General features: G+C 41.7%; 1 non-coding gene and 1 pseudogene across 1 annotated transcript; one reads left to right on the top strand and one right to left on the bottom strand.

The window, feature by feature from the left end:
* Positions 1-372: 372 nt before the first annotated feature.
* LOC123486155 overlaps positions 373-13,642 on the top strand; it is a 104,677-nt pseudogene continuing 91,407 nt past the window's right edge.
* trnac-gca lies at positions 5,607-5,682 on the bottom strand. Its single transcript has one exon. It is a non-coding gene; the product is annotated as a tRNA-Cys (tRNA).

The raw sequence follows: 13,642 nt of genomic DNA, 5'->3' as shown, positions 1-13,642 counted from the left end.
ATTTGTATTTTCTTATTCAGTTGGTTTGCATTCATCTGAATGCAGATTGATGGTTACATTGATTGATGGGCAGACAATTCATTTTTCTGTGTGGACATTGTAGGCTTTACCTGGGGCCTGTGGGACACACATGCCAGAGCAGCAAGCATGTCATGAGGAAATGTATTTCCTCAACTCCACTTTAGACACATTACCTTATCTCAGGAGGGTATGTCTGGGCTTCGGAGAGAGGGTATATTTTTGTTCTCCACATTTCCTAAATTATATATGATCCTCTTGCTGGGATGATTAAAGTGGACCATGGATCCACAGGGAAAGTCAATAGAGCGAAACCTTGGGTGTTAACCATGAAGCACCAACTCTAAAGAAAACATGCAGGGTATATGTTTGACAATACTGGAGCAATGCTGGGGTGAACATGTGGGGATGGTAAAAGTATAGCACCAACACAATAGTCTAGTTACAGACAGTCAAGTATAGACCAAATGCACCTTTGTGTTTTTTGTCATGGGAAAGACAGCTTAACTTCGCTGGTTCTCATAAGCCTACAGTATCTTCATGCTGATGACCAAATCAAGAATATTACTTTGAACCGATTCTTTTTTTCTTCTCATTTTAGGTACAAAAGCTGAGTTGGTGAGATGTCCGCCGAATCACATGCAGTGCATTGGCTCCAAAAGATGCATCCACTTTAATAAACTTTGCGATGGAGCGAGAGATTGTGAGGACGGATATGATGAAGGAGTACACTGTCGAGGTGAGTGTGTAGTTGAATGAAATTATGTTGAATATAATAATAAACTACATTCATCAATCTGACTCCATTATTATGTGAATAAATGCAACAGGCCCTGTTCATCTCTGGAGGATCTAGTCAAGGTAGCGAGCCTTACATCACCACACAGTATGACTATAATGAACATGTGTCTATCTTGCACCGTTATGCAATTATTAAGACACTAGATACAAATAGCTAATCCTGGCGACCAATATTCTAGCATTAATTTATTGTGTCAAGTAGGGATGTCAAGGTGGAACCCAAGCATATACTATGTGTAGTGTAAGTTATATTTACCAATAGACCTACTAAATACTCTGTAAAATGAGGAATGCATTTATTCAATTCAACTAATAGTATTTATTAGTCACAAAATAATTAACACTCAAACAATTCCAGTGTACATGAAATACACGATACATTACAAAGTAGATGACTATCAGCTAAATAAGACTTAAATTGGTTACATATATCTTCAATTCAAAATAATCTCTAAGATAAAATACTATTTGTGTGATACACAAAGGAGCACACTAACAAGTTCTCAAAGTATGACTTTTTAAAAATTCAAGCAGAAACTCACGCCCAACCTGAATTAACATTTCTTTGCACTTTGCTAGTTAAAACAATAGGCAGGAAAACACAACAAGATTCTAATCTAATCAACTAAATGTAAATGATAAGATCACACCCGTGTCACTCCTCTTTTAACTATCTGCCGTCCAACGAACAGCATAACACAGTTTCTCTGTAACAATAAGTCCATAGCACTTACAGTACAATATAATATATCAAAATGTGTAGCTCTTTATGAACTCTTGAAACAATCCAAACAGTAACATTTTTACTGAACAAAATTATAAATGCAACATGTAAAGTGTCGGACCCATGTTTCATGAGTAAAAGATCCCAGAAATGTTCCATACACACAAAAAGCTTATTTCTCTCAAATGTTGTACACACATTTGTTTACATCCCTGTTAGTGAGCATTTCTCATTTTCCAAGATAATCCATCCACCTGACAGGTGTGGCATATCAAGAAGCTGCTTAAACAGCATGATCATTACACTGGTGCAATTTGTGCTGGGGACAATAAAAGGCCACTCTAAAATGTGCCAAAGATGTCTCAAGTTTTGAGGGAGCGTGCAATTGGCATGCTGACAGCAGGAATGTCCACCAGAGCTGTTGCCAGAGAATGTAATGTTAATTTCTCTACCATAAGCCGCCTCCAACGTCGTTTTATAGAATTTGGCAGTATGTCCAACTGGCCTCACAACCACAGACCATATGTAACTATGCCAGCCCATGACCTCCACATCCGTCTTCTTCACCTGCGGGATTGTCTGAGACTGGACAGCTGATGAAACTGTGGGTTTGCACAACTGAAGAATTTCTGCACAAACTGTCAGAAACCATCTCAGAGAAGCTCATCTGTGTGCTCGTCGTCCTCACCAGGGTCTTGATCTGACTGTAGTTCCACGTCATAACCGACTTCAGTGGACAAATGCTCACCTTCGATGGCCACTGGCACGCTGGAGAAGTGTGCACTTTCAACTGTACCAGGCAGATGGCGTGTATGGCGTCGTGTGGGCAAGCGATTTGCTGATGTCGACGTTGTGAACAGAGTGCCCCATGGTGGCGTTGGGGTTATGGAATGGGAAGGCATAAGCTACGGACAACGAACATATTGCATTTCATCTATGGCAATTTGAATGCACAGAGATACCGTGACGAGATCCTGAGGCCCATTGTCATGCCATTCACTCGCCGCCATCACCTAATGTTTAAGCATGATAATGCACAGCCCAATGTCGCAAGGATCTGTATACAATTCCTGGAAACCTGAAAATGTCCCAGTTCTTCCATGGCCTGCATACTCACCAGACATGTCATCTATTGAGCATGTTTGGGATGCTTTGGATCGACGTGTACGACTGCATGTTCCAGTTCCCGCCAATATCCAGCAACTTCACACAGCCATTGAGTGGAGTGGGACAACATTCCACAGGCCACAATCAACAGCCTGATCATCAACACCTTAATTGGGGAGGACGTGCTCACAGTAATGGCTGGAACGGAATAAATGGAATGGTGTCGAACACATCAAACATTTGGTTTCCATGTGTTTGATACCATTCCATTGACTACATTCCAGCCATTATTATGAGCTGTCCTCCCCTCAGCAGCCTCCTGTGGAGTCATCATGCTGGGCCTCAGGGCCTGCAAGTCACTAGTCACGAGTATCACCTTCTCAAAATGTTCCACTACAATTTCCCCCCTGTGGATACTCTGAATTGTAGAAAACAATAAGAGGAACCAGAGAAATATGTGGAGAGAGATGATTAGACCTTAAAGAATAACAGCATTGAGTCCATGTAATAGTTACCACCCAAAGGCTTGCTAGGATACGGTGAAGACTCTCAACAAGATGGTCGCCGTCTGCTTGGTCTGCATGAACTTCTTGTCCATGGTCGTTAGAGACTAGGTGCTCTCCTCATAGAATGTATCCTCCCACCAGGGTGCAACGTCAGTCTCCAGGAGTACCCTGCCTAGAGTGGTCAGCTGTCCCATCGTGGATTCCTCCATCACCTCCATCAGAAAGTGTGTGACTTAGCTGGACAGGTCAGGCCCCATCATCGGAGTCTGTTTCACATTTGATGACGCACCACTGTTTGTGAAAGACTTGGAAAGCATTCGAAATAGCAATACAGTGAAAGTACATACATTAACATTTAATTTATTTTATTTATTTCACCTTTATTTAACCAGGTAAGCCAGTTGAGAACAAGTTCTCATTTACAACTGCGACCTGGCCAAGATAAAGCAAAGCAGTGCGATAAAAACAACAACTCAGAGTTACATATGGGGTAAAACAAAACATAAAGTCAAAAAATACAACAGAAAATATATATACAGTGTGTGCAAATGTAGCAAGTTATGGAGGTAAGACAATAAATAGGCTATAGTGCAAAATAATTACAATTAGTAACATGGTATCATACTCTGCGATGTATGACAAATACAGATTACGAAATAAATGTCTCATGACAACAATAATAAGTTGTGAATAAAGTTTCACTGTCATTAATATGAAAACTAGCCAACAAAGTTATTCCATCAACTACCTGGTCAAATAGAGGATTAATTAGTTGCCTAATAGTAAACTGGTGTTTTTGAGGGGTCCTGGGTGGCGCAGTGGTCAAAGCACTGCAACACAGTGCTGAGGCGTCACTACAGCCTGAGGTTCAATCCTCATAGGACGGCGCACAATTGGCCCAGCGCCGTCCGGGGTAGGGGAGGGTTTGGCCGGTGGGGATTTCCTTGGCTCAACGTGCTCTGGCGACTCCTTGTGACAGGGCCGATTGCCTGCAAGCTGACTCCGGTCGTCAGTCAAACGGTGTTACCTCCGACACATTGGTGCGGCTGACATCTGGGTTAAGCGAGCAGTGTGATAAAAAGGGTGGGTCATGTTTCACAGGACGCGTGACTCGACCTTCGCCTCTCCCGAGCCCATTGAGGAGTTGCAGAGATGAGCCAAGGGACCTCATTTGGGGAGGAAACAGGGTAAAATAATAAGCTTGTGGCCATACCACCCTGAACACGCCTGTTCAGGATCGGGCCTGGTTACTACTGTGACAGGAGACCCCCTGGGAATACCAGGTGCCTTAAGCTCAAAAAAACATTTAAATAATAATACAATTAAACTGGTGATTTAATTAGGTGATGATTGGGGAGAATAACTAGGACCATATGGCATGCTTGTCTCGTGACGTGACTTATATTAATATGTATGGCTGTTATTTATCGAATCAACTAACTATGTTTAATTGTCACTCGATTCAATTAATCATGTAACAATTAACTCATTAGGAATTTGGGGCACCACGAAATAAGTTGTTTAACGAGTTACCATCTCCCTAATTAAACTCTTAGAAGATATACATGTAACAGTTGAAGTCAGAGGTTTACATACACCTTAGCCAAATGCATTTAAACTCAGTTTTTCACAATTCCTGACATTTAATCCTAGTACAAATTCCCTGTCTTAGGTCAGTTAGGATCACCACTTTATTTTCAGAATGTGAAATGTCAGAATGATAGTAGAGTATGATTTATTTCAGCTTTTATTTATTTCATCACATTCCCAGTGGGTCAGAAGTTTACATACACTCAATTAGTATTTGGTAGCATTGCCTTTAAATTGTTTAACTTGGGTCAAACGTTTCGGGTAGCCTTCCACAAGCTTCCCACAATAAGTTGGGTGAATTTTGGCCCATTCCTCCTGACAGAGCTGGTGTAACTGAGTCAGGTTTGTAGGCCTACTTGCTCGGACATGCTTTTTCAGTTGTGCCCACAAATGTTCTATAGGATTGAGGTCAGGACTTTGTGATGGCCACTCCAATACCTTGACTTTGTTGTCCTTAAGCTATTTTGCCACAACTTTGGAAGTATGCTTGGGGTCATTGTCCATTTGGAAGACCCATTTGCGACCAGCTTTAACTTCCTGAATGATGTCTTGAGATGTTGCTTCAATATATCCACACTAATTTTCCTTCCTCATGATGCCATCTATTTTGTGAAGTGCACCAGTCCCTCCTGCAGCAAAGCACCCCCACAGCATGATGCTGTCACCCCCGTGCTTCATGTTTGGGATGGTGTTCTTCGGCTTGCAAGCCTACCCCTTTTTCCTCCAAACATAACGATGGTCATTATGGCCAAACAGTTCTATTTTTGTTTCATCAGACCATTTACATTTACATTGAAGTCATTTAGCAGACACTCTAATCCAGAGCAATTTACAGTTAGTGAGTGCATACGTTTTCATACTGGCCCCGCGTGGGAATCAAACCCACAACCCTGGCGCTGCAAGCGTCATGCTCTACCAACTGAGCTACACGGGGCCTAGACCAGACGACATTTCTCCAAAAAGTACGATCTTTGTCCCCATGTGCAGTTGCAAACCGTAGTCTGGCTTTTTTATGGCGGTTTTGGAGCAGTGGCTTCATCCTTGCTGAGCGGCCTTTCAGGTTATGTCGATATAGACTCGTTTTACTGTGGATATAGATACTTTTGTACCTATTTCCTCCAGCATCTTCACAAGGTCCTTTGCTGTTGTTCTGGGATTTATTTGCACTTTTCGCACCAAAGTACGTTAATCTATAGGAGACAGAACGCGTCTCCTTCCTGAGCGTTATGACGGCTGTGTGGTCCCATGGTGTTTATACTTGCGTACTATTGTTTCTACAGATGAATGTGGTACCTTCAGGCGTTTGTTAACAAGACATTTGTGGAGTGGTTGAAAAACGAGTTTTAATGACTCCAACCTAAGTGTATGTAAACTTCCGACTTCAACTGTATATATCGATAACAGTCACTTATTAAATAATTACCTCTTATCAGTCTCATTCTGAACGTTGCATAATCCTTGAACCTGCAAGAACCCTAACCTTATTTATAAATCAGCAATACACAAATTGGCTTAACTATTTATTTACTAACTAACTAAATAATAACACAATACAAACACACACACACACACACACACACACAGGTTATTGAAAACAGGTCCCTAGTGGACTGGACTAACAATAGCATGAATTCTTGGGTAGAAGGAGGGTCAGAGTGGAAGGGAGAGACAGAGATTAAAACTATTGTGGTTACCTTGGAAACTACGCTCACGGAAATACAAATGCTTAAAACCCCACTAACCGCTCATTCGGATTAGAAATGCAACATGTATTTACGTGTAGCTGTCCTCGACAGTTGAGTTGATGATGTAGGACTCTGGTTTTCCCACCAGAGATCCCAATGTCCTTGGAAGAGTTTCTGGTCATAGTGGTGGTTAGAATGGATACTTCAGCGTACCATGTAGTTCGTAGAGTTGATCTGTTAAATAGATACTTCAGATGTACCAACGGTTGTCTGAGAGGGATTTTCCTTCCCAACTCATGACTATACATGCCAGCTGCAGACTGAGATGATAAGGTCTAGTGCGTTGTCTTCTTCTTCACCTCGTGTAGAGGTTGAGAGTTTCAGAGTTTCACTATTTTGCCATATTCAGCTCGCGCTGCATGTCGGCTGGTCTGTAGAGTGTCAACCATTTTAAGCCGTGTAGCTTCAGCTTCACGCTTCCTGGTCTGGTAGAAATTCAACAATTTGCAATACCCGTCTTATACCGTAATCTGCTTGGTCTTCCTTTGGTAATGGAGTTGTAGTTTTAAACCATTTTGTAACGTTTAGCTCACGCTTCACGTCTGCTGGTCTTCTTGGTCTAACCACTTTAAGCCGTGTAGCTTCAGCTTCATGCTTCCTGGTCTAATGTTAATTCAACCATTTGCAACATCCAGTTTACACCGTAATCTGCTTGGTCTAATGTTAATTTCGTCACGAGGGGTTTTATACTTGAGTAGATCAGGGGGGGTTCATCATGTTTGTGCTCATCTGGGCTGACTGAGAACAAATCAATATGGAAAACAATAATCTCATCTAGAATGCTAAAATCACATTGTTATCTTCACAAAAGTATTATTATACTTAATCATTCGTTTTATACAACAATTAGACGCAAACCTCATAACTGGAAAGTGTACACCCCCAGAGATACAGTTATGATGTTCCAACGTCTTTAATGACATCACAACATAGTAACGAATTTGACATGATCGTTCTTTAAGTCCCCACCGACCATTTCCCACATTCTGAAGTAGGAATATTGTTTCATTATCCACTTTTGGATGTTGGAGTCTTGGCGGGAAGACTTCCTTTGTTCCACAGGGAATTTCCCTCTCCCAATACAGCATGGCACGGAAAATAAAGTTTCTTCCAGGAATTTACGACCGGTCATAATACTGGCCCCCAGGAGAGGGGGTGTTCAAACCTTTGCCTAGCCGGCATCTTTGATCCTCAGCCCATGAGTGCAAGTCATGACACTTGCATACTCACATGCTCCAAATCAGTCTGGAGGTTTCTTTCTATTCTGAGGACATTGAACATTGGTGTGCTTGGTGAGAATTTGGTGACTAAACTAAAGCTTACAATATGTTTCCCAGTCAAAACAGTTTGTGCATTTATTATGACGAAGTGTTGTGCCATTTGATCTGGTTTGGTCAATGTTTTTTTTTCATCTGTTCGTGCACACACATTTTAATCTTGAGGCAAGTCGAAGTTCCTTAACCGAAGCCTACGACCCTTTGTCTGTGATTGGTCAACAGTACTACTCCTAGAAATACTGCACCAAACATTTTAGCTAGATGTGCGACTCAAAATTAAAGACAGTTTTCTTGATCTACACCACATGACCAAAAGTATGTGGACACCTGCTCGTCGAATATCTCATTCCAAAATCATGGGCATTAATATGGAGTTGGTCTCCCCTTTGCTGCTATAACAGTCTCCACTCTTCTGGGAAGGCTTTCCACTAGATGATGGAACATTTCTGCAGGGACTTGCTTCCATTCAGCCACAAGATCATTAGTGAGGTCGGGCACTGATGTTGGGCGATTAGGCCAGGCCCACAGTCGGCATTCCAATTAATCCCAAAGGTATTCGATGGGGTTGAGGTCAGGGCTCTGTACAGGCCAGCCAAGTTCTTCCACACCGATCTCGACAAACCATTTCTGCATGGACCTCGCTTTGTGCAATGGGGCATTGTCATGCTGAAACAGGAAAGGGCCTGCCCTGTTGCCACAAAGTTGGAAGTACAGAATCATCTAGAATATCACTGTATGCTATAGAATTAAGATTTCCCTTCACTGGAACTAAGGGTCCTAACCCGAACCATGAAAAACAGCCCCAGACCATTATTCCTCCTCCACCAAACTTTACAGTTGGCACTATGCATTCGGGCAGGTAGCGTTCTCTTGGCATCCACCAAACCCAGATTCATCCGTCGGACTGCCAGATGGTGAAGCGTGATTCATCACTCCAGAGAATGCATTTCCACTGTTCCAAAGTCCAATGGCGGCGAGCTTTACACCACTCCAGCCGACACTTGGCATTGCGCATGATGATCTTAGGCTTGTGTGCGGCAGTTCGCCCCTCGAAGCCCGTTTCATGAAGCTCCCGACAAACAGCTATTGTGCTGATGTTGCTTCCAGAGGTAGTCTGGAACTCGGTAGTGTGTGTTGCAACCAAAGACAGACGATTATTACACGCTACACGCCTGTTCTGTAAGCTTGTGTAACCTACCACTTTGCGGCTGAGCCGTTGTTGCTTCTAGACATTTCCACTTCACAATAACAGCACTTACAGTTGACCGGGGCAGCTCTAGGAGGGCAGAAATTTGACGAACTGACTTATTGGAAAGGTGGCATCCTATGACGGTGCCACGTTGAAAGACACTGAGCTCTTCAGTAAGGCCGTTTTACTGGCAATGTTTGTCTATGGAGATTGCATGGCAGTGTGCTAGATTTTATACACCTGTCAGCAGTGGGTGTGGCTGAAAAAGCCAAATCCACTCATTTGAAGGGGTGTCCACATACTTTTGTATACAGTGCATTCGGAAAGTATTCAGACCCCTTGACTTTTTCCACATTTTGTTATGTTACAGGCTTATTCTAAAATTGATTATATACCATTTTTTCCTCATCAATACCCCATAATGACAAAGCGAAAACAGGTTTTTAGAAATGTTTGCACATCTATTAAAAATTAAAAACAGAAATACCTTATTTACATAAGTATTCAGACACTTTGCTATGAGACTCGAAATTGAGCTCAGGTGCATCCTGTTTCCATTGAGCGTCCTTGATCTTTCTACAACTTGATTGGAGTCCACTTGTGATAAATTAAATTGATTGGACATGATTTGGAAAGGCACACACCTGTCTATATAAGGTCCCACAGTTGACAGTGCATGTCAGAGCAAAAACCAAGCCATGAGGTCGAAGGAATTGTCCGTAGAGCTACAAGACAGGATTGTGTTGAGGCACAGATCTGGGGAAGGTTACCAACAAATGTCTGCTGCATTGAAGGTCCCCAAGAACACAGGGGCCTCCACCAATTAGGCTTTTATGGTAGAGTGGCCAGACGAATGACACTCCTCAGTAAAAGGCACATGACAGCCGGCTTGGACTTTGCCAAAAGGCACCTAATGGACACTCAGACCATGAGAAACAAGATTCTCTGGTCTGATGAAACCAAGATTGAACTCTTTGGCCTGAATTCCAAGCGTCACGTCTGAAGGAAACCTGGCACCATCCCTATGGTGAAGCATGGTAATGGCAGCATCATGCTGTGGGGATGTTTTTCAACGGCAGGGACTGGGAGACTAGTCAGGATCGAGGGAAAGATGAACGGAGCCAAGTACAGAGAGATCCTTGATGAAAACCTGCTCCAGAGCGCTCATGACCTCAGACTGGGGCAAAGGTTCACCTTCCAACAGGACAACTACCCTAAGCACCAGTGATGCCAACTTAGCAATTTTGTTGCTAGATTTAGCAACTTTTCAGACTACCCTAGCAACAAATGTAGATACTTTAACAAATGTATTTGGAACTTTTAGCAACTTTTGAAAAGTGACTCAAATGCTAAAATGCACACATTTTCCCTCTAAATGACACAAAAACTATTTTCTCTGTCACATACTTTGCCTGGCAGCAGCAGGCCAGCCAAGCAGCACAACAACATGGAGAGAGCTGGAGAGATATGCCTAGAGCACATATCATGATTTGAGTTAAGTTGCTTGTTCAATAAGGTAGCATATATACCTTGTTATTAGCTTGTACCTATAATTGTTGATCAGTTAGGTAGCATGTTAACTAACTACCAATACACTGCTTAAAACTATAATTGTTCAGAATGTATAGGTTTACTAGTTAATAAGAAAATAAATAACATGTAATTGTTCAATAATGTCTAATGTGTAATTGTTCAATAATTCAATGTGTTGTGTTTAAAAATATATATATCTGATCATATAAAAAGTGTTGTGTGTATATTACTTTTACAAATAAAAATATGTGAAAATAAACAAACAAATCTAAACTAACAAACGTCAAATCATATTTGTCGCCGAGATGGCCAGTCAATTTGAGTAACGTTATTGTGTATTCTACGTAATTACGCAGTTTTACGTTATTACGTAATGACGTCATCGCGCAATGACATCACAATGTCATTTAGCAACTTTTAGCAACAAATCGACCTGCCTCTAGCAACTTCCCCTGAAAATTAGTTGGCAACACTGCTAAGCACACAGCCAAGACAACGCAGGGGTGGCTTCGGGACAAGTTTCTGAATGTCCTTGAGTGCCCAGCCAAAGCCCGGACTTGAACCCGATCTAATATCTCTGGAGAGACCTGAAAATAGCTGTGCAGCGACGCTCCCCCTCCAACCTGACAGAGCTTAAGAGCATCTGCTGAGATGAATGGGAGAAACTCCCCAAATACAGGTGTGCCAAGCTTGTAGCGTCATACCAAAGAAGACTCGATGCTGTAATCGCTGCCAATGGGGCTTCAACAAAGTACTGAATAAGGGTCTGAATTCTTATGTAAATGTGATATTTAAGTTAACAAGGCAAGTCAGTTAAGAAGAAATTCGTATTTACAATGACGGCCTACCCTGGCCAAACCCGGACGACACTGGGCCAATTGTGCGCGCCCTATGGGACTCCCAATTTTGAGGAAGTGTTTCTGGTTATGTTGTTGCTACGGTGGCTGAAGATGGACAAAGAACAACTTTTATTTTGTCCACATCAATTCTTGATTCTTTATTTTGTATAGTTCATGTATGTTCACAATAAGTCTCCATTATGAATCAATCATAATTTTTTTATATCTATTTATTGCAGCAAACATTTTGCATCTGAATTGAATTCCGTCATTACAATAAAGCCTTGTTCATGCTGTCAGTTTAAGTGATTCAAAACCAATTTTTTTGCATATCCAATTGAAATCTGTTCTTTTCCTGCACTCTGAACAGCCAAAAAGCACATGGAATTGGGTATTTCAAGGCAAATCTGATTCCTAGCCATGCGACTTGTGTCTGAATGGTCAAATCTGATTTATTTGCCCTCAAGTGGTTTTTAGACTGTTATTTGGCATATCTTGTTGCTTGCTAGCTACTCTGTTGACAGTTTGACAAGAACATGTGGTAGCTAACTAGCTTGTTTATTGGTTACAAACACATTTGTGAATGTGCTAGAAAGCTAAACAGCTACCTAGCTAGCTGGTTGACTGCTGTCCTTTCAGGCTTTAAAAGTGTTCTTACACTATGATGTTGAACATTTAAAGTAACTGGTCCATGGCAGTCATTGTTTCACCTTAGCTTGCTACATAACTTCTGAGTGATAGGAAGCACAAGCTCCACCGCCAATCAGCCTACACCACTGTGCACACACCCCTAATAACTATGACAACTAGCATAGTCAAGTCAGCAATTGACTGCTGTCTGAACACACACAAATCCGATTTGGTCACTTGTAACTTGCTGTTTGCACAGTCAGTATTCCAAAACTGATTTGAACAAGGCTAAAGAGTCCTCAATCAACCTTAGTGTAAAAGACTGTTCTTCAAACCTGAACGGCGTCTTTGATCGTTTGAATGATTCATCATGTGCTATAACACTGCAATCACATTACCATATTCATGATACTGAGGACTATTTTTAGCTAGGACTAGGCTACTTCTTTCAAGGAAATGTCTTTAGCGAGATCTCACACTGACTTTGTTAAGCAGAATGATGCAATAATTGCAGGAAACTATGATAAATGTTTCATAAACAGTTATGGCTATTGTACAAAGCCTACAAAGTATACAATGTTTTACAACTTAACCTTGAATGCTGCCATATGTTTTACTTGTTCTGTGAAACACTTAAAACACAACAAAGAATATTGCAGGTGTTGCAGAAAAGGGATTTATAAAAAGCCTCGCTGTGAACTCTTTCGTCTCCCAGTGGAAATAATCAACTACAGTATTCTGCTCTGCTCACTTTTCCCTGTTTTCTCACCCGGTTTCTCCCCTGATGAATACAAAGCAGTTGAATAAATACTGCATTCACAGAATAGAGTTAAGAATAGGAATGTACAAAGACAGAATAAACTGCCATTTTATAAAAAGACAGAATAAACTACCAATTTAAAGAGTCAGTGAGGCTACAGACAGAGCACTTAATGGATCCTGTCGTGTAGAGAAGTGAGCCGAAGGAAAATAACTACATCTATCTTGTTAATGCATGACAAATAGAAGAAAGATGACAAGATGCTTTATGCTGTATCGTTAGAGCAGAAGACGTTATAGCGAATACATCCAGATTGACCAATTATCTGCTATGATGTGAATAATGGTCCAATAGGCCTAATTGTGACTTCTGTAAAGGAGATGCATTGTGTTTAAGTTGCTCCTTAAGTCTATGGGCCTACGTAGTCTCTAAAAAGAGCATACTGTACAAACACTGTGATTTATCTGTGATTGGATACAAAAGTGCATTAGCTCCACTCAGCTCCTCATCTTGGGTCGTTTCTGTTGGCATGAGTGGCTTATTTATGGTCTGAGGATAACAATAGCAGATGGGACATTAGCAACTAATCATAAGAGATCAGCAAGTGAGTTAAGAGGGTTTATTCAAGAGTACAGCCATGCACTCTCAATGAGAGGCAAAGCGGAAGAGATGCAATGCACTTTTCCAAGGAAACATGAGACATTATGTAACAGTGTTGCTTCCGTCCCTCACCTCGCCCCTACCTGGGCTTGAACCAGGGATCCTCTGCACACACGAAAACAGTCACCCTCGAAGCATCGTTACCCATCGCTCCACAATAACCGCGGCCCTTGCAGAGCAAGGGAAACAACTACTTCCAGGTCTCGGAACGAGTGAAATCACCGATTGTGGTCCTCTGTAGCTCAATTGGTAGAGCATGGCAC

Source organism: Coregonus clupeaformis, unplaced genomic scaffold (genome assembly GCF_020615455.1).
Source record: "Coregonus clupeaformis isolate EN_2021a unplaced genomic scaffold, ASM2061545v1 scaf1036, whole genome shotgun sequence".
Classification (NCBI taxonomy): Eukaryota; Metazoa; Chordata; class Actinopteri; order Salmoniformes; family Salmonidae; genus Coregonus; species Coregonus clupeaformis.
Note: the sequence above shows the minus strand (reverse complement) of the source record. Positions and strands in the feature narration are given on the sequence as shown.